Source organism: Pan paniscus, chromosome 7 (assembly GCF_029289425.2).
Source record: "Pan paniscus chromosome 7, NHGRI_mPanPan1-v2.0_pri, whole genome shotgun sequence".
Classification (NCBI taxonomy): Eukaryota; Metazoa; Chordata; class Mammalia; order Primates; family Hominidae; genus Pan; species Pan paniscus.
Window position 1 is genome coordinate 12,501 of NC_073256.2, and position 25,115 is coordinate 37,615.

Consider the following 25,115-nt stretch of genomic DNA (forward strand, 5'->3'; position numbering starts at 1 on the left):
TCTCTATAAACATGGAAATATCTACACCGTGATCTGTATAAACATGGAAATATTTACACTGCTATCTGTATAAACATGGAAATTTCTACTCCGTTATCTGTATAAATATGGAAATATCTACACCGCTATCTCTATAAACATGGAAATATCTACACCGCCATCTGTATAAACATGGAAATACCAATACAGTCATCAGTGTAAACATGGAAATAATTACACCACCATCTGTATAAACATGGAAATATCTTCAATGCCATCTGTATACACACGGAAATACCTACACGGCAACCTGTGTATAGATGGAAACATCAACACTGCCATCTGTACAAACATGGAAATATCTACACTGCTATCTCTATAAACATGGAAATATCTACACTGCGGTCTGTATAAACATGGAAATATCTACACCGGTATCTGTATAAACATGGAAATGTCTACACCATGATCTGTAGAAACATGGAAATATATACACCGCTATCTGTATAAACATGGAAATATCTGCACCGTTATCTCTATAAACATGGAAATATGTACAAAGACATCTGTATAAACATGGAAATACCTACACAGTCATGTGTAGGAACACTTAAATATCTACACTGCCATCTGTATAAACATAGAAATATCTACAAAGCCCTCTGTATAAATATGGAAATATCTGCATAGGCATCTGTGTAAACATGGAAATATCTGCACCGCTATTTCTATAAACATGGAAATACCTACACCGCTGTCTCTATGAACATGGAGATATGTACACCGCTATGTTTATAAACATGGAAATATCTCCACTGCTCTCTGTATAAACATGGAAATATCTCCACAGTTATCTGTATAAACATGGAAATATCTACAGCGCCTTCTCTATAAACATTGAAATATCTACACTGCCATCTGTAAAAACATGGAAATATCTACACCGCCAACTGTATAAACATGGAAATACCTACAATACCATCTGTATACACATGGAAATATCTACACAGCCATCTGTATAAACATGGAAATACCTACAATATCATCTGTATACACATGGAAATATCTACACAGACATCTGTATAAATATGGAAATATCTACATCGCCATCTGTATAAACATGGAAATATCTACACCATGATCTGTGTAAACATGGAAATATATACACCGCTATCTGTATAAACATGGAAATATCTGCACCGCTATCTCTATAAACATGGAAATATCTACAAAGACATCTGTATAATCATGGAAATACCTACACAGTCATGTGTAGGAATATTTAAATATCTACACTGCCATCTGTATAAACATAGAAATATCTACAAAGCCCTCTGTATAAATATGGAAATATCTGCATAGGCATCTGTGTAAACATGGAAATATCTGCAGCGCTATCTGTATAAACATGGAAATACCTACACCGCTGTCTCTACAAACATGGAAATATGTACACCGCTATGTGTATAAACATGGAAATATCTCCACCGTTATCTGTATAAACATGGAAATATCTACAGGGCCATCTCTATAAACATTGAAATATCTACACTGCCATCTGTAAAAACATGGAAATATCTACACAGTCATCTGAATAAACATGGAAATATCTTCACCACCATCTGCATAAACATGGAAATACCTACAATACCCTCTGTATACACATGGAAATATCTATACAGCCATCTGTATAAACATGGAAATACCTACAATATCATCTGTATACACATGGAAATATCTACACAGACATCTGTATAAATATGGAAATATCTACACCGCCATCTGTATAAACATGGAAATATCTACACTGCCATCTGTAGAAAGATGGAAATATCTACACCGCTATCTCTATAAATATGGAAATATCTACACCGCCATCTCTATAAGCATGAAAATATCTACACTGCCATCTCCATAAAGATGGAAGTATCTACTCTGCCATGTGTATCAACACGGAAATATCTACACCACTATCTGTGTAAACATGGAAATACCTACACCGCTATCTGTTTAGACTTGGAAATATCTACACCGCCATCTGCATGTCCATGGAAATATCTATGCCGCCATCTCTATAAACATGGAAATATCTACACGGCCATCTGTGTATAGATGGAAATATCAACACCGCCATCTGTAGAAACATGGAAATATCTACACCGCTATCTCTATAAACATGGAAATATCTGCACTGCCATCTGTAAAAACATGGAAATAGGTATACAGTCATCTGTATAAACATGCAAATATCTACAATGCCATCTGTATACACATGGAAATATCTACTCAGCCATCTGTATAAACATGTAAATATCTACACTGCTATCTCTATAAACATGGAAATATCTATACCGCTATCTGTATAAACATGGAAATATCAACACCGCGATCTGTATAAACACGGAAATAACTACACCGCAATCTGTATAAACATGGAAATATCTACACTGATAACTATATAAACATGGAAATAACTACACCGCGATCTGTATCAACATGGAAATATCTACACCGCGATCTGTATAAACATGGAAATATCTACACCGCTATCTGTATAAACATGGAAATATCTACACAGCTATCTCTATAAACATGGAAATATCTACACCGCCGTCTGTATAAACATGGAAATACCTACAAAGTCATCTGTATAAACATGGAAATATCTACACAGCCATCGGTATAAACATGGAAATATCTACACAGCCATCTGTATATACATGGAAATATCTACACCGCTATCTGTATAAACATGGAAATAACTACACCGCTATTTGTATAAACAAGCAAATATCTACACCGTGATCTGTATAAACATGGAAATATCTACACCGCCATCTCTATAAACATGGAAATATCTACACACCTATCTGCATAAACATGGAATTATCCACACCGCTATATCTGTAAACATGGAAAAATCAACACCGCTATCTCTATGAACATGGAAATATCTACATTGCCATCTCTATAAACATGGAAATATCTACACCACGATCAGTATAAACATGGAAACATCTACAACGCTATCTGTATAAACATGGAAATATCTCCACTGCTATCTCTATAAACATCGAAATAACTACACCGCCATCTGTATAAACATGGAAATACTTACAAAGTTATCTGTATAAACATGGAAATATCTACAGCGCCATCTGTATAAACATGGAAATATCTACACAGCCATGTGTATATACATGGAAATATCTACACCGCTATCTATATAAACATGGAAATAACTACACCGCTATATGTATAAACATGGAAATATCTACACCACCATCTACATATCCATGGAAATATCTGCGCCGCCATCTGTATAAACATGGAAATATCTACACGGTCATCTGTGTATAGATGTAAATATCAACACCGCCATCTCTACAAATATGGAAATATCTGCACCGCTATCTGTATAACCATGGAAATATCTACACCGCGGTCTGCATAAACATGGAAATATCTACACCGCTATCTCTATAAACATGGAAATATCTACACCGTGATCTGTATAAACATGGAAATATTTACACTGCTATCTGTATAAACTTGTAAAGTTCTACACCGTTATCTGTATAAATATGGAAATATCTACACCGCTATCTGTACAAACATGGAAATATCTACACCGCTATCTGTATAAACATGGAAATATCTACACCGCGATCTGTATAAACATGGATATATCTACACCGCGATCTGTATAAACATGGAAATATCTTCACCACAATCTGTATAAACATGGAAATTTCTACACCGCTACCTGTATAAACATGGTAATAACTACACCACCATCTATATAAACATGGAAATATCTACACCGCCATGTGTATAAACATGGAAATATCTACAATGCCATCTGTAGAAAGATGGAAATATCTACACCGCAATCTGTGTAAACATGGAAATATCTACACCGCTATCTGTAAAAACATGGAAATATCTACACCGCCATCTGTATAAACATGGAAATACTTACAAAGTTATCTGTATAAACATGGAAATATCTACACCGCCATCTGTATAAACATGGAAATATCTACACTGCCATGTGTATATACATGGAAATATCTACACCGCTATATATATAAACATGGAAATTACTACACCGCTATCTGTATAAACATGGAAATTTCTATACCACCATCTACATATCCATGGAAATATCTGCGCCGCCATCTGTATAAACATGGAAATATCTACACGGTCATCTGTGTATACATGGAAATGTCAACACCGCCATCTGTACAAACATGGAAATATCTGCACCGCTATCTGCATAAACATGGAAATATCTACACCGCCATCTGTATAAACATGGAAATATCTACACAGCCATGTGTATATACATGGAAATATCTACACCGCTATCTATATAAACATGGAAATAGCTACCCCGCTATCTGTATAAACATGGAAATATCTACACCACCATCTACATATCCATGGAAATATCTGCGCCGCCATCTGTATAAACATGGAAATATCTACACGGTCATCTGTGTATAGATGGAAATATCAACACCGCCATCTGTACAAATATGGAAATATCTGCACCGCTATCTGTATAGCCATGGAAATATCTACACCGCGTTCTGTATAAAAATGGAAATATCTACACCGCTATCTCTATAAACATGGAAATATCTACACCGTGATCTGTATAAACTTGGAAATATTTACACTGCTATCTGTATAAACATGTAAATTTCCTCACCGTTATCTGTATAAATATGGAAATATCTACACCGCTATCTGTATAAACATGGAAATATCTACACCGCTATCTGTATAAACATGGAAATATCTACACCGCGATCTGTATAAACATGGAAATATCTACACCGAGATCTGTATAAACATGGAAATATCTTCACCACAATCTGTATAAACAAGGAAATATCTACACCGCTACCTGTATAAACATGGTAATATCTACAACACCATCTATATAAACATGGAAATATCTACACCGCCATCTGTATAAACATGGAAATATCTACAATGCCATCTGTAGAAAGATGGAAATATCTACACCGCAATCTGTGTAAACATGGAAATATCTACACCGCTATCTGTAAAAACATGGAAATATCTACACCGCCATCTGTATAAACATGGAAATACTTACAAAGTTATCTGTATAAACATGGAAATATCTACACCGCCATCTGTATAAACATGGAAATATCTACACTGCCATGTGTATATACATGGAAATATCTACACCGCTATCTATATAAACATGGAAATAACTACACCGCTATCTGTATAAACATGGAAATTTCTATACCGCCATCTACATATCCATGGAAATATCTGCGCCACCATCTGTATAAACATGGAAATATCTACACGGTCATCTGTGTATAGATGGAAATGTCAACAACGCCATCTGTACAAACATGGAAATATCTGCACCGCTATTTGTATAAACATGGAAATATCTACACCGCGGTCTGTATAAACATGGAAATATCTACACAGCTATCTGTATAAACAGGGAAATATCTACACCGCTATCTCTATAAACTTGGAAATATCTACACCGTGTTCTGTATAAACATGGAAATATTTACACTGCTATCTCTATAAACATGGAAATTTCTACTCCGTTATCTGTATAAATATGGAAATATCTACACCGCTATCTCTATAAACATGGAAATATCTACACCGCCATCTGTATAAACATGGAAATACCAATACAGTCATCAGTGTAAACATGGAAATATCTACACCACCATCTGTATAAACATGGAAATATCTTCAATGCCATCTGTATACACACGGAAATACCTACACGGCAACCTGTGTATAGATGGAAACATCAACACTGCCATCTGTACAAACATGGAAATATCTACACTGCTATCTCTATAAACATGGAAATATCTACACTGCGGTCTGTATAAACATGGAAATATCTACACCGGTATCTGTATAAACATGGAAATGTCTACACCATGATCTGTATAAACATGGAAATATATACACCGCTATCTGTATAAACATGGAAATATCTGCACCGTTATCTCTATAAACATGGAAATATCTACAAAGACATCTGTATAAACATGGAAATACCTACACAGTCATGTGTAGGAACATTTAAGTATCTACACTGCTATCTGTATAAACATAGAAATATCTACAAAGCCCTCTGTATAAATATGGAAATATCTGCATAGGCATCTGTGTAAACATGGAAATATCTGCACCGCTATTTCTACAAACATGGAAATACCTACACCGCTGTCTCTATGAACATGGAGATATGTACACCGCTATGTTTATAAACATGGAAATATCTCCACTGCTCTCTGTATAAACATGGAAATATCTCCACAGTTATCTGTATAAACATGGAAATATCTACAGCGCCTTCTCTATAAACATTGAAATATCTACACTGCCATCTGTAAAAACATGGAAATATCTACACCGCCAACTGTATAAACATGGAAATACCTACAATACCATCTGTATACACATGGAAATATCTACACAGCCATCTGTATAAACATGGAAATACCTACAATATCATCTGTATACACATGGAAATATCTACACAGACATCTGTATAAATATGGAAATATCTTCATCGCCATCTGTATAAACATGGAAATATCTACAACACCATCTGTATAAACATGGAAATACCTACAATACCATCTGTATACACTTGGAAATATCTACACAGACATCTGTATAAACATGGAAATATCTATACTGCCATCTGTAGAAAGATGGAAATATGTACACCGCTATCTCTATAAATATGGAAATATCTACACCGCCATCTCTATAAACATGAAAATATCTACACTGCCATCTCCATAAAGATGGAAGTATCTACTCCACCATGTGTATAAACAAGGAAATATCTGCAACACCATCTGTGTAAACATGGAAATAACTTCACCGCTATCTGTATAAACATGGAAATATCTACACCGCCATCTGCATGTCCATGGAAATATCTACGCCACCATCTGTATAAACATGGAATTATCTACAGGGCCATCTGTGTATAAATGGAAATATCAACACCGCCATCTGTACAAACATGGAAATATCTACACCACTATCTCTATAAACATGGAAATATCTGCACTGCCATCTGTAAAAACATGGAAGTACCTATACAGTCACCTGTATAAACATGGAATTATCTACAATGCCATCTGTATATACATGGAAATATCTACACAGCCATGTGTATAAACATGTAAATATCTACACTGCTATCTCTATAAACATGGAAGTATCTACACCGCCATCTCTATAAACACGAAAATATCTACACTGCCATCTCCATAAATATGGAACTATCTTCTCCGCCATCTGTATAAACATGGAAAAATCTACACCGCCATCTGTGTGAACAAGGAAATATCTACAATGCCATCTGTATAAAGATATAAATATCTGCACCGCGAGCTCTATAAACATGGAAATATCTACATCGCTATCTGTATAAACGTGGAAATACCAACACTGCTATCTGTATAAACATGGAAATATCTACAACGCCATCTATATAAACATGGAAGTATGTACACCGCTATGTCTATAAACATGGAAATACCTACACCGCTATCTCTATAAACATGGAAATATCAACACCGCTATCTGTATAAACATGGAAATATTTACACCACTATCTGTATAAACATGGAAATATCTACACCGCGATCTGTATAAACATGGAAATATCTACACCGCGATCTGTATAAACATGGAAATATCTTCAACACGATCTGTATATACATGGAAATATCTACACCGCTATCTGTATAAAGATGGTAATATCTACACCACCATCTCTATAAACATGGAAATATCTACACCGCCATCTGTATAAACATGGAAATACCTACAATGCCATCGGTAGAAAGATGGAAATATCTACACCGCAATATGTGTAAACATGGAAATATCTACACCGATATCTGTAAAAACATGGAAATATCTACACCGCTATCTGTATAAACATGGAAATATCTACACCGCTATCAGTATAAACATGGAAATAACTACACCGCTATTTGTATAAACAAGCAAATATCTACACCGTGATCTGTATAAACATGGAAATATCTACACCCCTATCTGTATAAACATGGAAATATGCACACCGCTATCTCTGTAAACATGGAAAAATCAACACCGCTATCTCTATGAACATGGAAATATCTACACCGCCATCTCTATTAACATGGAAATATCTACACCACGATCAGTATAAACATGGAAATATCTACACCGCTCTCTGTATAAACATGGAAATATCTCCAATGCTATCTCTATTAACATCGAAATATCTACACCGCCATCTGTATAAACATGGAAATACTTACAAAGTTATCTGTATAAACTTGGAAATATCTACACCGCCATCTGTATAAACATGGAAATATCTACACAGCCATGTGTATATACATGGAAATATCTACACCGCTATCTATATAAACATGGAAATAACTAGACCGCTATCTGTATAAACATGGAAATATCTACACTACCATCTACATATCCATGGAAATATCTGCGCCGCCATCTGTATAAACATGGAAATATCTACACGGTCATCTGTGTATAGATGGAAATATCAACACGGCTATCTGTACAAACATGGAAATATCTGCACCGCTATCTGTATAACCATGGAAATAGCTACACCGCGGTCTGTATAAACATGGAAATATCTACTCCGCTATCTGTATAGACATGGAAATATCTACACCGCTATCTCTATAAACATGGAAATATCTACACCGTGATCTGTATAAACATGGAAATATTTACACCGCTATCTGTATTAACATGGAAATTTCTACACCGTTATCTGTATAAATATGGAAATATCTACACCGCTATCTGTATAAACATGGAAATATCTACACCGCTATCTGTATAAACATGGAAATATCTACACCGTGATCTGTATAAACATGGAAATATCTACACCACAATCTGTATAAACATGGAAATATCTACACCTCTACCTGTATAAACATGGTAATATCTACACCACCATCTATATAAAAATGGAAATATCTACACCGCCATCTGTATAAACTTCGAAATATCTACAATGCCATCTGTAGAAAGATGGAAATATCTACACCGCAATCTGTGTAAACATGGAACTATCTAAACCGGTATCTGTAAACACATGGAAATATCTACACCGCTATCTGTATAAACATGGAAATATCTACACCGCGATCTGTATAAACATGGAAATATCTACACCGCGATCTGTATAAACATGGAAATATCTACACCGCTATCTCTATAAACATGGAAATATCTACACCGTGATCTGTATAAACATGGAAATATTTACAACGCTATCTGTATAAAAATGGAAATATCTACACCGTTATCTGTATAAATATGGAAATATCTACACCGCTATCTGTATAAACATGGAAATATCTACACCGCTATCTGTATAAACATGGAAATATCTACACAGCTATCTCTATAAACATGGAAATGTCTACACCGCCATCTGTATAAACATGGAAATACCTACAAAGTCATCTGTATAAACATGGAAATATCTACACAGCCTTCTGTATAAGCATGGAAATATCTACACAGCCATCTGTATATACATGGAAATATCTACACTGCTATCTGTATAAACATGGAAATAACTACACCGCTATTTGTATAAACAAGGAAATATCTACACCGTGATCTGTATAAACATGGAAATATCTGCACCGCGATCTGTATAAACATGGAAATATCTACACAGCTATCTCTATAAACATGGAAATATCTACACCGCCATCTGTATAAACATGGAAATACCTATACTGTCATCTGCGTAAACATGGAAATATCTACACAACCATCTGTATAAATATGGAAATATCTTCAATGCCATCTGAAAACACATGGAAATACCTACATGGCAATCTGGTTATAGATGGAAACATCAACACCGCCATCTGTACAAACATGGAAATATCTACACTGCCGTCTGTTTAAACATGGAAATTTCTACACCGGTATCTGTATAAACATGGAAATATCTACACCATGATCTGTGTAAACATGGAAATATATACACCGCTATCTGTATAAACATGGAAATATCTGCACTGCTATCTCTATAAACATTGAAATATCTACACTGCCATCTGCAAAAACATGGATATATCTTCACCGCCAACTGTATAAGCATGGAAATATCTACACCACCATTTGTATAAACATGAGAATACCTACCATACCATCTCTATACACATGGATATATCTACACAGACATCTCTATAAATATGGAAATAACTAGACGGCCATCTGTATAAACATGGAAATATCTACACTGCCATCTGTAGAAAGATGGAAATATCTACACCGCTATCTCTATAAATATGGAAATATCTACACCGCAATCTCTATAAACATGAAAATATCTACACTGGCATCTCCATAAAGATGAAAGTATCTAATCCGCCCTGTGTACAAACACGGAAATATCAACACCACCATCTGTGTAAACATGGAAATATCTACACCGCTATCTGTATAAAAATGGAAATATCTACACCGCCATCTGCATGTCCATGGAAATATCTACGCCGCCATCTGTATAAACTTGGAAATATCTACACGGCCATCTGTGTATAGATGGAAATATCAACACCGCCATCTGTACAAACATGGAAATATCTACACCGCTATCTGCATAAACAGGAAATATCTGCACCACGATCTGTATAAACTTCGAAATATATACACCGCGATCTGTATAAACATGGAAATATCTTCACAACGATCTGTATATACATGGAAATTTCTACACCGCTATCTGTATAAACTTGGTAATATCTACACCACCAACTATATACACATGGAAATATCTACACCGCCATCTGTATAAACATGGAAATATCTAAAATGCCATCTGTAGAAAGATGGAAATATCTACACCGCAATCTGTGTAAACATGGAAATATCTACACCGATATCTGTAAAAACATGGAAATATCTACACCGCTATCTGTATAAACATGGAAATATCTACACCGCGATCTGTATAAACATGGAAATATCTAAATCACGATCTGTATAAACATGGAAATATATACACCGCTATCCATATAAACATGGAAATATCTACACAACTATCTCTATAAACATGGAAATATCTACACCGCCGTCTGTATAAACATGGAAATACCTACAAAGTCATCTGTATAAACATGGAAATATCTACACAGCCATCGGCATAAACATGGAAATATCTACACAACTATCTCTATAAACATGGAAATATCTACACCGCCGTCTGTATAAACATGGAAATACCTACAAAGTCATCTGTATAAACATGGAAATATCTACACAGCCATCGGCATAAACATGGAAATATCTACACAGCCGTCTGTGTATACATGGAAATATCTACACCGCTATCTGTATAAACATGGAAATAACTACACCGCTATTTGTATAAATAAGCCAATATCTACACTGTGATCTGTATAAACATGGAAATATCTACACCGTCATCTCTATAAACATGGAAATATCTACACCCCTATCTGTATAAACATGGAAATATCCACACCGCTATCTCTATAAACATGGAAAAATCAACACCGCTATCACTATGAACATGGAAATATCTACACCGCCATCTCTATAAACATGGAAATGTCTACACCTCGATCACTATAAACATGGAAACATCTACACCGCTATCTGTAAAAACATGGAAATATCTCCACTGCTATCTCTATAAACATCGAAATATCTACACCGCCATCTGTACAAACATGGAAATACTTACGAAGTTATCTGTATAAAGATGGAAATATCTACACCGCCATATGTATAAACATGGAAATATCTTCACAGCCATGTGCATATACATGGAAATATCTACACCGCTATGTATATAAACATGGAAATAACTACACCGTTATCTGTATAAACATGGAAATATCTACACCAACATCTACATATTCATGGAAATATCTGCGCCGCCATCTGTATAAACTTGGAAATATCTACACGGTCATCTGTGTATAGATGGAAATATCAACACCGCCATCTGTACAAACATGGAAATATCTTCACCGCTATCTGTATAACCATGGAAGTATCTACACCGCCGTCTGTATAAACATGGAAATATCTACCCCGCTATCTGTATCAACATGTAAATATCTACACCGCTATCTCTATAAACATGGAAATATCTACACCGTGATCTGTATAAACATGGAAATATCTACACCGCTATCTGTATAAACATGGAAATATCTACACAGCCATGTGTATATACATGGAAATAATTACACCGCTATCTATATAAACATGGAAATAACTACACCGTTTTGTGTATAAACATGGAAATATCTACACCGCTATCTACATATCCATGGAAATATCTGCGCTGCCATCAGTATAAACATGGAAATATCTACACGGTCATCAGTGTATAGATGGAAATATCAACACCGCCATCTGTACAAACATGGAAATGTCTGCACCGGTATCTGTATAAACATGGAAATATCTACACCGCGGTCTGTATATACATGGAAATATCTACACCGCTATCTGTATAAACATTGAAATATCTACACCGCTATCTCTATAAACATGGAAATATCTACACCCCTATCTGTATAAGCATGGAAATATCCACACCGCTATCTCTATAAACATGGAAAAATCAACACCGCTATCTCTATGAACAAGAAAATATCTACACCGCCATCTCTATAAACAGGGAAATATCTACACCACGATCAGAATAAACATGGAAATATCTACACCACTATCTGTATAAACATGGAAATATCTCCACTGCTATCTCTATAAACATCGAAATATCTACACCGCCATCTGTATAAACATGGAAATACTTACAAAGTTATCTGTATAAACATGGAAATATCTACACCGCCATCTGTATAAACATGGAAATATCTACACAGCCATGTGTATATTCATGGAAATAACTACACCTCTATCTATATAAACATGGAAATAACTGCAAAGCTATCTGTATAAACGTGGAAACATCTACACCGCCATCTACATATCCATGGAAATATCTGCGCCGCCATCTGTATAAACATGGAAATATCTACACGGTCATCTGTGTATAGATGGAAATATCAACACCGTCATCTGTACAAACATGGAAATATCTGCACCGCTATTTGTATAAACATGGAAATATCTACACCACGGTCTGTATAAACATGGAAATATCTACACCGCTATCTATAAACATGGACATATCTACACCGCTATCCCTATAAACATGGAAATATCTGCACCGTGATCTGTATAAACATGGAAATATTTACACCGCTATCTGTGTAAACATGGAAATTACTTCACCGTTCTCTGTATAAATATGGAAATATGTACACCGCTATCTCTATAAACATGGAAATTTCTACACCGCCATCTGTATAAACATGGAAATACCTATACATTCATCAGTGTAAACATGGAAATATCTACACCACCATCTGTATAAACATGGAAATATCTTCAATGCCAAGTGTATACACATGGAAATACCTACACGGCAATCTGTGTATAGATGGAAACATCAACACCGCCATCTGTACAAACATGGAGATATCTACAGTGCTATCTCTATAAACACGGAAATATCTACACTGCGGTCTGTATAAACATGGAAATATCTACACCGGTATCTGTATAAACATGGAAATATCTACACCATAATCTGTATAAACATGGAAATATATACACCGCTTTCTGTATAAACATGGAAATATCTGCACCGCTATCTCTGTAAACATGGAAATATCTACAAGGCCATCTCTATAAACATGGAAATACCAACACCACTATCTGTATAAACATGGAAATATCTACACAGCCATCTGTAAACATGTAAATATCTACACGGCTATCTCTATAAACATGGAAATATCTACACCGCCATCTCTATAAACATGAAAATATCTACACTGCCATCTCCATAAATATGGAACTAACTACTCCGCCATCTGTATAAACATGGAAACATCTACACCGCCATCTGTGGAAAACAAGGAAATGTCTACAATGCCATCTGTATAAAGATATAAATATCTGCACCACGAGCTGTATAAACATGGAAATATCTACATCGCTATCTGTATAAATGTGGAAATACCAACACCGCTATCGGTATAAACATGGAAATATCTACAACGCCATCTATATAAACATGGAAATATGTACACCGCTATGTCTATAAACATGGAAATACCTACACCGCTATCTCTATAAACATGGAAATATCGTCACCGCTATCTGTATAAACATGGAAATATCTACACCGCTATCTGTATAAACATGGAAGTATCTACACCGCGATGTGTATAAACATGGAAATATCTACACCGCGATCTGTATAAACATGGAAATATCTTCACCACGATCTGTATATACATGGAAATATCTACCCCACTATCTGTATAAACATGGTAATATCTACACCACCATCTATATAAACATGGAAATATCTACACCACCATCTATATAAACATGGAAATATCTCCAATGCCATCTGTAGAAAGATGGAAATATCTACACCGCAATCTGTGTAAACATGGAAATATCTACACCGATATCTGTAAAAACATGCAAATACCTACACCGCTATCTGTATAAACATGGAAATAACTACACCGCTATTTGTATAAACAAGCAAATATCTACACCGTGATCTGTATAAACATGGAAATATCTACACCGCCATCTCCATAAACATGGAAATATCTACACCCCTATCTGTATAAACATGGAAATATCCACACCGCTATCTCTGTAAACATGGAAAAATCAACACCGCTATCTCTATGAACATGGAAACATCTACACCGCCATCTCTATAAACATGGAAATATCTACACCACGATCAGTATAAACATGGAAACATCTACAACGCTATCTGTATAAACATGGAAATATCTCCACTGCTATCTCTATAAACATCGAAATATCTACACCGCCATCTGTATAAACATGGAAGTACTTACAAAGTTATCTGTATAAACATGGAAATATCTACACCGCCATCTCTATAAACATGGAAATATCTACATAGCCATGTGTATGTACATGGAAATATCTACACCGCTATCTATATAAACATGGAAATAACTACACCGCTTATCTGTATAAACATGGAAATATCTACACCTCCATCTACATATCCATGGAAATACCTGCGCCGCCATCTGTATAAACATGGAAATATCTACACTGTCATCTGTATATAGCTGGAAATATCAACACTGCCATCTGAACAAACATGGAAATATCTGCACCGCTATCTGTATAACCATGGAAATATCTACACCGCGTTCTGTATAAACATGGAAATATCTACACCACTATCTGTGTAAACATAGAAATATCTACACCGCTATCTCTAAAAACATGGAAATATCTACACCATGATCTGTATAAACATGGAAATATTTACACCGCTATCTGTATAAACATGGAAATTTCTACACCGTTATCTGTATAAATATGGAAATATCTACACCGCTATCTGTATAAACATGGAAATATCTACAACGCTATCTGTATAAACATGGAAATATCTACACCACGATCTGTATAAACACGGAAATATCTACAACGCTATCTGTATAAACATGGAAATATCTACACCCCGGTCTGTATAAACACGGAAATATCTGCACTGCTACCTTTATAAACATGGTAATATCTACACCACCATCTATATAAACATGGAAATATCTACTCTGCCATCTGTATAAACGTGGAAATATTTACAATGCCATCTGTAGAAAGATGGAAATATCTACACCCCAATCAGTGTAAACATGGAAATATCTGCACCGCTATCTCTATAAACATGGAAATATCTACAAAGACATCTGTATAAACATGCAAATACCTACACAGTCATGTGTAGGACTATTTAAATATCTACACTGCCATCTGTATAAACATAGAAATATGTACAAAGCCCTCTGTATAAATATGGAAATATCTGCATAGGCATCTGTGTAAACATGGAAATATCTGCACCGCTATCTGTATAAACATGGAAATACCTACACCGCTGTCTCTATAAACATGGAAATATCTTCACCGCTATCTGTATAAACATGGAAATACCTACACTGCTGTCTCTATAAACATGGAAATATGTACACCGCCATGTGTATAAACATGGAAATATCTACACTGCCATCTCCATAAAGATGGAAGTATCTACTCCGCCATGTGTATAAACACGGAAATATCTACACCACCATCTGTGTAAACATGGAAATATCTACACCGCTATCTGTATAAACATGGAAATATCTACACCGCCATCTGCATGTCCATGGAAATATCTACGCCTCCATCTGCATAAACATGGAAATATCTACACGGCCATCTGTGTATAGATGGAAATATCAACACCGCCATCTGTACAAACATGGAAATATCTACACCGCTATCTCTATAAACATGGAAATATCTGCACTGCCATCTGTAAAAACATGGAAATACCTATACAGTCATCTGTATAAACATGGAAATATCTACAATGCCATCTGTATAAACATGGAAATATATACACAGCCATCTGTATAAACATGTAAATATCTACACTGCTATCTCTATAAACATGGAAATATCTACACCGCAATCTCTATAAACATGAAAATATCTACACTGCCATCTCCATAAACATGGAACTAACTACTCCGCCATCTGTATAAACAGGGAAACATCTACACTGCCATGTGTGTGAATAAGGAAATATCTACAATGCCATCTGTATAAAGATATAAATATCTGCACAGCGAGCTGTATAAACATGGATATATCTACATCGCTATCTGTATAAATGTGGAAATACCAACACCTCTATCGGTATAAACATGGAAATATCTACAACGCCATATATATAAACATGGAAATATCTTCACCGCTATGTCTATAAACATGGAAATAACTACACCGCTATCTCTATAAACATGCAAATATCTACACCACTATCTATATAAACATGGAAATATCTACACCGCTATCTGTATCAACATGGAAATATCTACACCGCGATCTGTATAAACATGGAAATATTTACACCGCGATCTGTATAAACATGGAAATATCTTCACCGCGATCTGTATAAACATGGAAATATCTACACCGCTATCTGTATAAACATGGTAATATCTACACCACCATCTATATAAACATGGAAATATCTACACCGCCATCTGAATAAACATGGAAATATCTACAATGCCATCTGTAGAAAGATGGAAATATCTACACCGCAAACTGTGTAAACATGGAAATATCTACACCGATATCTGTATAAACAAGGAAATATCTACACCGCCATCTGTAGAAACATGGAAGTATCTACACCGCAATCTGTATAAACATGGAAATACCTACACCGCTATCAGTATAAATATGGAAATATCTACACCGCTATCTCTATAAACATGGTAATACCTACACCAATTTCTCTATAAACATGGAAATATCTACACTGCAATCTCTATATACATGGAAATATCTACACTGCCATCTCTATAAACATGAAAATATCTACACCGCCATCTTCAGAAACATGGATGTATCTACACCGCCATTTGTGTAAACTTGGAAATATCTACACCGCTATCTGTATAAACATGGAAATATCTCCACTCCCATCTGTATAAAGATGGAAATATCTACACCGCAATCAGTATAAACATGGAAATATCTTCTCCGCTATCTGTATAAACATGGAAGTAGCAACACCGCTATCTGTATATACATGGATATATCTACACCGCTATCTCTATCAACATGAAAATACTTACACCACCATCTCTGTAAACATGGAAATATTTACACCGCTATCTCTAGAAACATAGAAATAACTACACCGCCATCTCTATAAACATGGAAATATCTACACCGCCATCTGCATAAACATGGAAATATATACACAGCTCTCTGTATAAACATGGAAATATCTACACCGCCATCTGTATAAACATGGAAATACCTACAAAGTCATCTGTATAAATATGGAAATATCTACACAGCCATCTGTATAAACATGGAAATATCTACACAGCCATCTGTATATACATGGAAATATCTACACCGCTATCTGTATAAACATGGAAATAACTACACCGCTATTTGTATAAACAAGGAAATATCTACACCGTGATCTGTATAAACACGGAAATATCTACACCGCCATCTCTATAAACATGGAAATATCTACACCCCTATCTGTATAAACATGGAAATGTCACCACATCTATCTCTATAAACATCGAAATATCTACACCGCCATCTGTAGAAACATGGAAATACTTACAAAGTTCTCTGTATAAACATGGAAATAACTACACCGCCATCTGTATAAACATGGAAATATCTACACAGCCATGTGTATATACATGGAAATAACTACAACCCTATCCATATAAACATGGAAATAACTACACCGCTATCTGTATGAACATGGAAATATCTACACCGCCATCTACATATCCATGGAAATATCTGTGCCGCCCTCTGTATAAACATGGAAATATATACACGGTCATCGGTGTATACATGGAAATATCAACACCGCCATCTGTACAAACATGGAAATATCTGCACCGCTATATGTATAAACATGGAAATATTTACACCGCGGTCTGTATAAACATGGAAATATCTACACTGCTATCTGTATAAACATTGAAATATCTACACCGCTATCTCTATAAACATGGAAATACCTACACCGTGATCTGTATAAACATGGAAATATCTACACCGCTATCTGTATAAACATGGAAATATCTACACCGCTATCTCTATAAACTTGGAAATATCTACACCTCTATCTGTATAAACATGGAAATATCAGCACCGCTATCTCTATAAACATGGAACTATCTACAAAGACATCTGTATAAACATGGAAATAGCTACACAGTCATGTGTAGGAACATTTATATATCTACACTGCCATCTGTATAAACATAGAAATACCTACACAGCCCTCTGTATAAATATGGAAATATCTGCATAGGCATCTGTGTAAACATGGAAATATCGGCACCGCTATCTGTATAAACATGGAAATACCTACACCGAAGTCTCTATAAACATGGAAATATGTACACCGCCATGTGTATAAACATGGAAATATCTACACTGCCATCTCCATAAAGATGGAAGTATCTACTCCGCCATGTGTATAAACACGGAAATCTCTACACCACCATCTGTGTAAACATGGAAATATCTACACCGCTATCTGTATAAACATGGAAATATCTACACCGCCATCTGCATGTCAATGGAAATATCTACGCTGCTATCTGTATAAACATGGAAATATCTACAATGCCATCTGTATACACATGGAAATAACTACACGGCAATCTGTGTATAGATGGAAACATCAACACCGCCAACTGTACAAACATGAAAATATCTACACTGCTATCTCTATAAACATGGAATTATCTACACTGCGGTCTGTATAAACATGGAAATATCAACACCGGTATCTGTATAAACATGGAAATATCTACACCAAGATCTGTATAAACATGGAAATATATACAGCGCTATCTGTATAAACATGGAAATATCTGCACCGCTATCTCTATAAACAAGGAAATATCTACAAAGCCATCTGTATAAACATGGAAATACCTACACAGTCATCTGTAGGAACATGGAAATATCAACACTGCCATCAGTATAAACATAGAAATATCTACAAAGCCCTCTGTATAAACATAGAAATATCTACACAGCCCTCTGTATAAATATGGAAATATATGCATAGGCATCAGTGTAAACATGGAAATATCTGCACCTCTATCTGTATAATCATGGAAATACCTACACCGCTGTCTGTATAAACATGGAAATATGTACACCGGTATGTGTATAAACATGGAAATATCTCCAACGTTATCTGTTTAAACATGGAAATATCTAAAGCGCCATCTCCATAAACATTGAAATATCTACACTGTCCTCTGTAAAAACTTGGAAATATCTACACAGTCATCTGAATAAACATGGACATATCTACACCACCATCTGTATAAACATGGAAATACCTACAATACCATCTGTATACACATGGAAATATCTACACAGTCATCTGTATAAATATGGAAATATCTACACGGACATCTGTATAAACCTGGAAATATCTACACTGCCATCGGTATAAACATGTAAATATCTACACGGCTATCTCTATAAACATGGAAATATCTACACCGCCATCTCTATAAACATGAAAATATTTACACTGCCATCTCCATAAATATGGAACTAACTACTCCGCCATCTGTATAAACATGGAAACATCTACACCGCCATCTGTGTGAACAAGGAAATATCTACAATGCCATCTGTATAAAGATATAAATATCTGCACCACGAGCTGTATAAACATGGAAATATCTACATCGCTATCTGTATAAATGTGGAAATACCAACACCGCTATCGGTATAAACATGGAAATATCTACAACGCCATCTATATAAACATGGAAATATGTACACCGCTATGTCTATAAACATGGAAATACCTACACCGCTATCTCTATAAACATGGAAATATCTTCACCGCTATCTGTATAAACATGGAAATATCTACACCGCTATCTGTATAAACATGGAAGTATCTACACCGCGATGTGTATAAACATGGAAATATCTACACCGCGATCTATATAAACATGGAAATATCTTCACCACGATCTGTATATACATGGAAATATCTACACCGCAATCTGTGTAAACATGGAAATATCTACACCGATATCTGTAAAAACATGCAAATATCTACACCGCTATCTGTATAAACATGGAAATAACTACACCGCTATTTGTATAAACAAGCAAATATCTACACCGTGATCTGTATAAACATGGAAATATCTACACCGCCATCTCCATAAACATGGAAATATCTACACCCCTATCTGTATAAACATGGAAATATCCACACCGCTATCTCTGTAAACATGGAAAAATCAACACCGCTATCTCTATGAACATGGAAATATCTACACCGCCATCTCTATAAACATGGAAATATCTACACCACGATCAGTATAAACATGGAAACATCTACAACGCTATCTGTATAAACATGGAAATATCTCCACTAATATCTCTATAAACATCGAAATATCTACACGGCCATCTGTATAAACATGGAAATACTTACAAAGTTATCTGTATAAACATGGAAATATCTACACCGCGGTCTGTATATACATGGAAATATCTACACCGCTATCTGTATAAACATTGAAATATCTACACCGCTATCTCTATAAACATGGAAATATCTACACCCCTATCTGTATAAGCACGGAAATATCCACACCGCTATCTCTATAAACATGGAAAAATCAACACCGCTATCTCTATGAACAAGAAAATATCTACACCGCCATCTCTATAAACATGGAAATATCTACACCACGATCAGAATAAACATGGAAATATCTACACCACTATCTGTATAAACATGGAAATATCTCCACTGCTATCTCTATAAACATCGAAATACCTACACCGCCATCTGTATAAACATGGAAATACTTACAAAGTTATCTGTATAAACATGGAAATATCTGCACCGCCATCTGTATAAACATGGAAATATTTACACCGCGATCTGTATAAACATGGAAATTTCTACACCGTTATCTGTATAAATATGGAAATATCTACACCGCTATCTGTATAAACATGGAAATATCTACAACGCTATCTGTATAAACATGGAAATATCTACACCGCGATCTGTATAAACACGGAAATATCAACAATGCTATCTGTATAAACATGGAAATATCTAAACCCCGGTCTGTATAAACACGGAAATATCTGCACCGGTACCTTTATAAACATGGCAATATCTACACCACCATCTATATAAACATGGAAATATCTACTCTGCCATCTGTATAAACGTGGAAATATTTACAATGCCATCTGTAGAAAGATGGAAATATCTACACCCCAATCTGTGTAAACATGGAAATATCTGCACCGCAATCTCAATAAACATGGAAATATCTACAAAGACATCAGTAAAAACATGGAAATACCTACACAGTCATGTGTAGGAATATTTAAATATCTACACTGTCATCTGTATAAACATAGAAATATCTACACAGCCCTCTGTATAAATATGGAAATATCTGCATAGGCATCTGTGTAAACATGGAAATATCTGCATCGCTATCTGTATAAACATGGAAACACCTGCACCGATGTCTCTATAAACATGGAAATATGTACACCGCTATGTGTATAAACATGGAAATATCTCCACTGCTCTCTGTATAAACATGGAAATATCTCCACCGTTATATGTAAACATGGAAATATCTACAGGGCCATCTCTATAAACATTGAAATATCTACACTGCCATCTGTAAAAACATGCAAATATCTACACCGTCACCTGTATAAGCATGGAAATATCTCCACCACCATCTGTATAAACATGGAAATACCTACAATACCATCTGTATACACATGGAAATATCTACACAGACATCTCTACAAACATGGAAATATCTACACCGCTATCTCTATAAACATGGAAATATCTGCACTGCCATCTGTAAAAACATGGAAATAACTATACAGTCATGTGTATAAACATGGAAATATCTACAATGCCATCTGTATACACATGGAAATATCTAAACAGCCATCTGTATAAGCATGTAAATATCTACACTGCTATATCTATAAACATGGAAATATCTCCACCGCCATCTCCATAAACATGAAAATATCTACACTGCCATTTCCACAAATATGGAACTAACTACTCCGTCATCTGTATAAACATGGAAACATCTACACCGCCATCTGTGTGAACAAGGAAATATCTACAATGCCATCTGTATAAAGATATAAATATCTGCACCGCGAGCTGTATAAACATGGAAATATCTACATCGCTATCTGTATAAACGTGGAAATACCAACACCGCTATCGGTATAAACATGGAAATATCTACAACGCCATCAATATAAACATGGAAATATCTACACCGCTATGTCTATAAACATGGAAATACCTACACTGCTATCTCTATATACATGGAAATATCTACACCGCTATCTGTATAAACATGGAAATATCTACACCGCTATCTGTATAAACATGGAAATATCTACACCGCGATCTGTATAAACATGGAAATATCTACAAATATATCTGTATAAACATGGAAATACCTACACAGTCATGTGTAGGAACATGGAAACATCAACACTGCCATCTGTATAAACATAGAATATCTACACAGACCTCTGTATAAATATGGAAATATCTGCATAGGCATCTGTGTAAACATGGAAATATCTGCACCGCTATCTGTAAAAACATGGAAATACCTGCACCACTATCTCTATAAACATGGAAATATGTACACCGCTATGTGTATAAACATGGAAATATCTCCACTGCTGTCTGTATAAACATGGAAATACCTCCACCGTTATCTGTTTAAACATGGAAATATCTACAACGCCATCTCTAAAAACATTGAAATATCTACACTGCCATCTCCAAAAACATGGAAATATCTACACAGTCATCTGAATAAACATGGAAATATCTACACCACCATCTGTGTAAACATGGAAATACCTACAATACCATCTGTATACACATGGAAATATCTACACAGACATCTGTATAAATATGGAAATATCTACACGACCATCTGTATAAACATGGAAATATCTACACTGCCATCTGTAGAAAGATGGAAATATGTACACCGCTAACTCTATAAATATGGAAATATCTACACCGCCATCTCTATAAACATGAAAATATCTACAATGACATCTTCATAAAGATGGAAGTATATACCCCGTCATGTGTATAAACACGAAAATATCTACACCACCATCTGTGTAAACATGGAAATAACTACATCGCTATCTGTATAAACATGGAAATATCTACACCGCCATCTTTATAAACATGGAAATATCAACAATTCCATCTGTAGAAAGATGGAAATATCTACACCGCAATCTGTGTAAACATGGAAATATCTGCAGCGCTATCTGTAAAAACATGGAAATATCTTGACCGCTATCTGTATAAACATGGAAATATCTACACCACGATCTGAATAAACATGGAAATATCTACACCGCGATCTGTATAAACATGGAAATATCTACACCGCTATCTGTATAAACATGGAAATATCTACACAGCCATCTGTATAAACATGGAAATATCTACACAGCCATCTGTATATACATGGAAATATCTTCACCGCTATCTGTATAAACATGGAAATAACTACACCGCTATTTGTATAAACAAGGAAATATCTACACCGTGATCTGTATAAACACGGAAATATCTACACCGCCATCTCTATAAACATGGAAATATCTACACACCTATCTGTAAACATGGAAATATCTCCACTGCTATCTCTATAAACATCGAAATATCTACACCACCATTTGTTGAAACATGGAAATACTTACAAAGTTCTCTGTATAAACATGGAAATATCTACACAGCTATCTTTATAAACATGGAAATATCTACACCGCCATCTGTATAAACATTGAAATAACTACACTGCCATCTGTATAAACATGAAAATATCTACACAGCCATGTGTATATACATGGAAATATCTACACCGCTATCCATATAAACATGGAAATAACTACACCGCTATCTGTATGAACATGGAAATAACTACACCGCCATCTACATATCCATGGAAATATCTGCGCCACCATCAGTATAAACATGGAAATATTTACATGGTCATCTGTGTATAGATGGAAAAATCAACATCGCTATCAATATGAACATGGAAATATCTACACCGCCATCTCAATACACATGGAAATATCTACACCACGATCAGTATAAACATGGAAATATCTACAACGCTATCTGTATAAACATGGAAATATCTATACTGCTATCTCTATAAACATCTTAATATCTACACCGCCATCTGAATAAACATGGAAATAATTACAAAGTTATCTGTAAACATGGAAATATCTACACCGCCATCTGT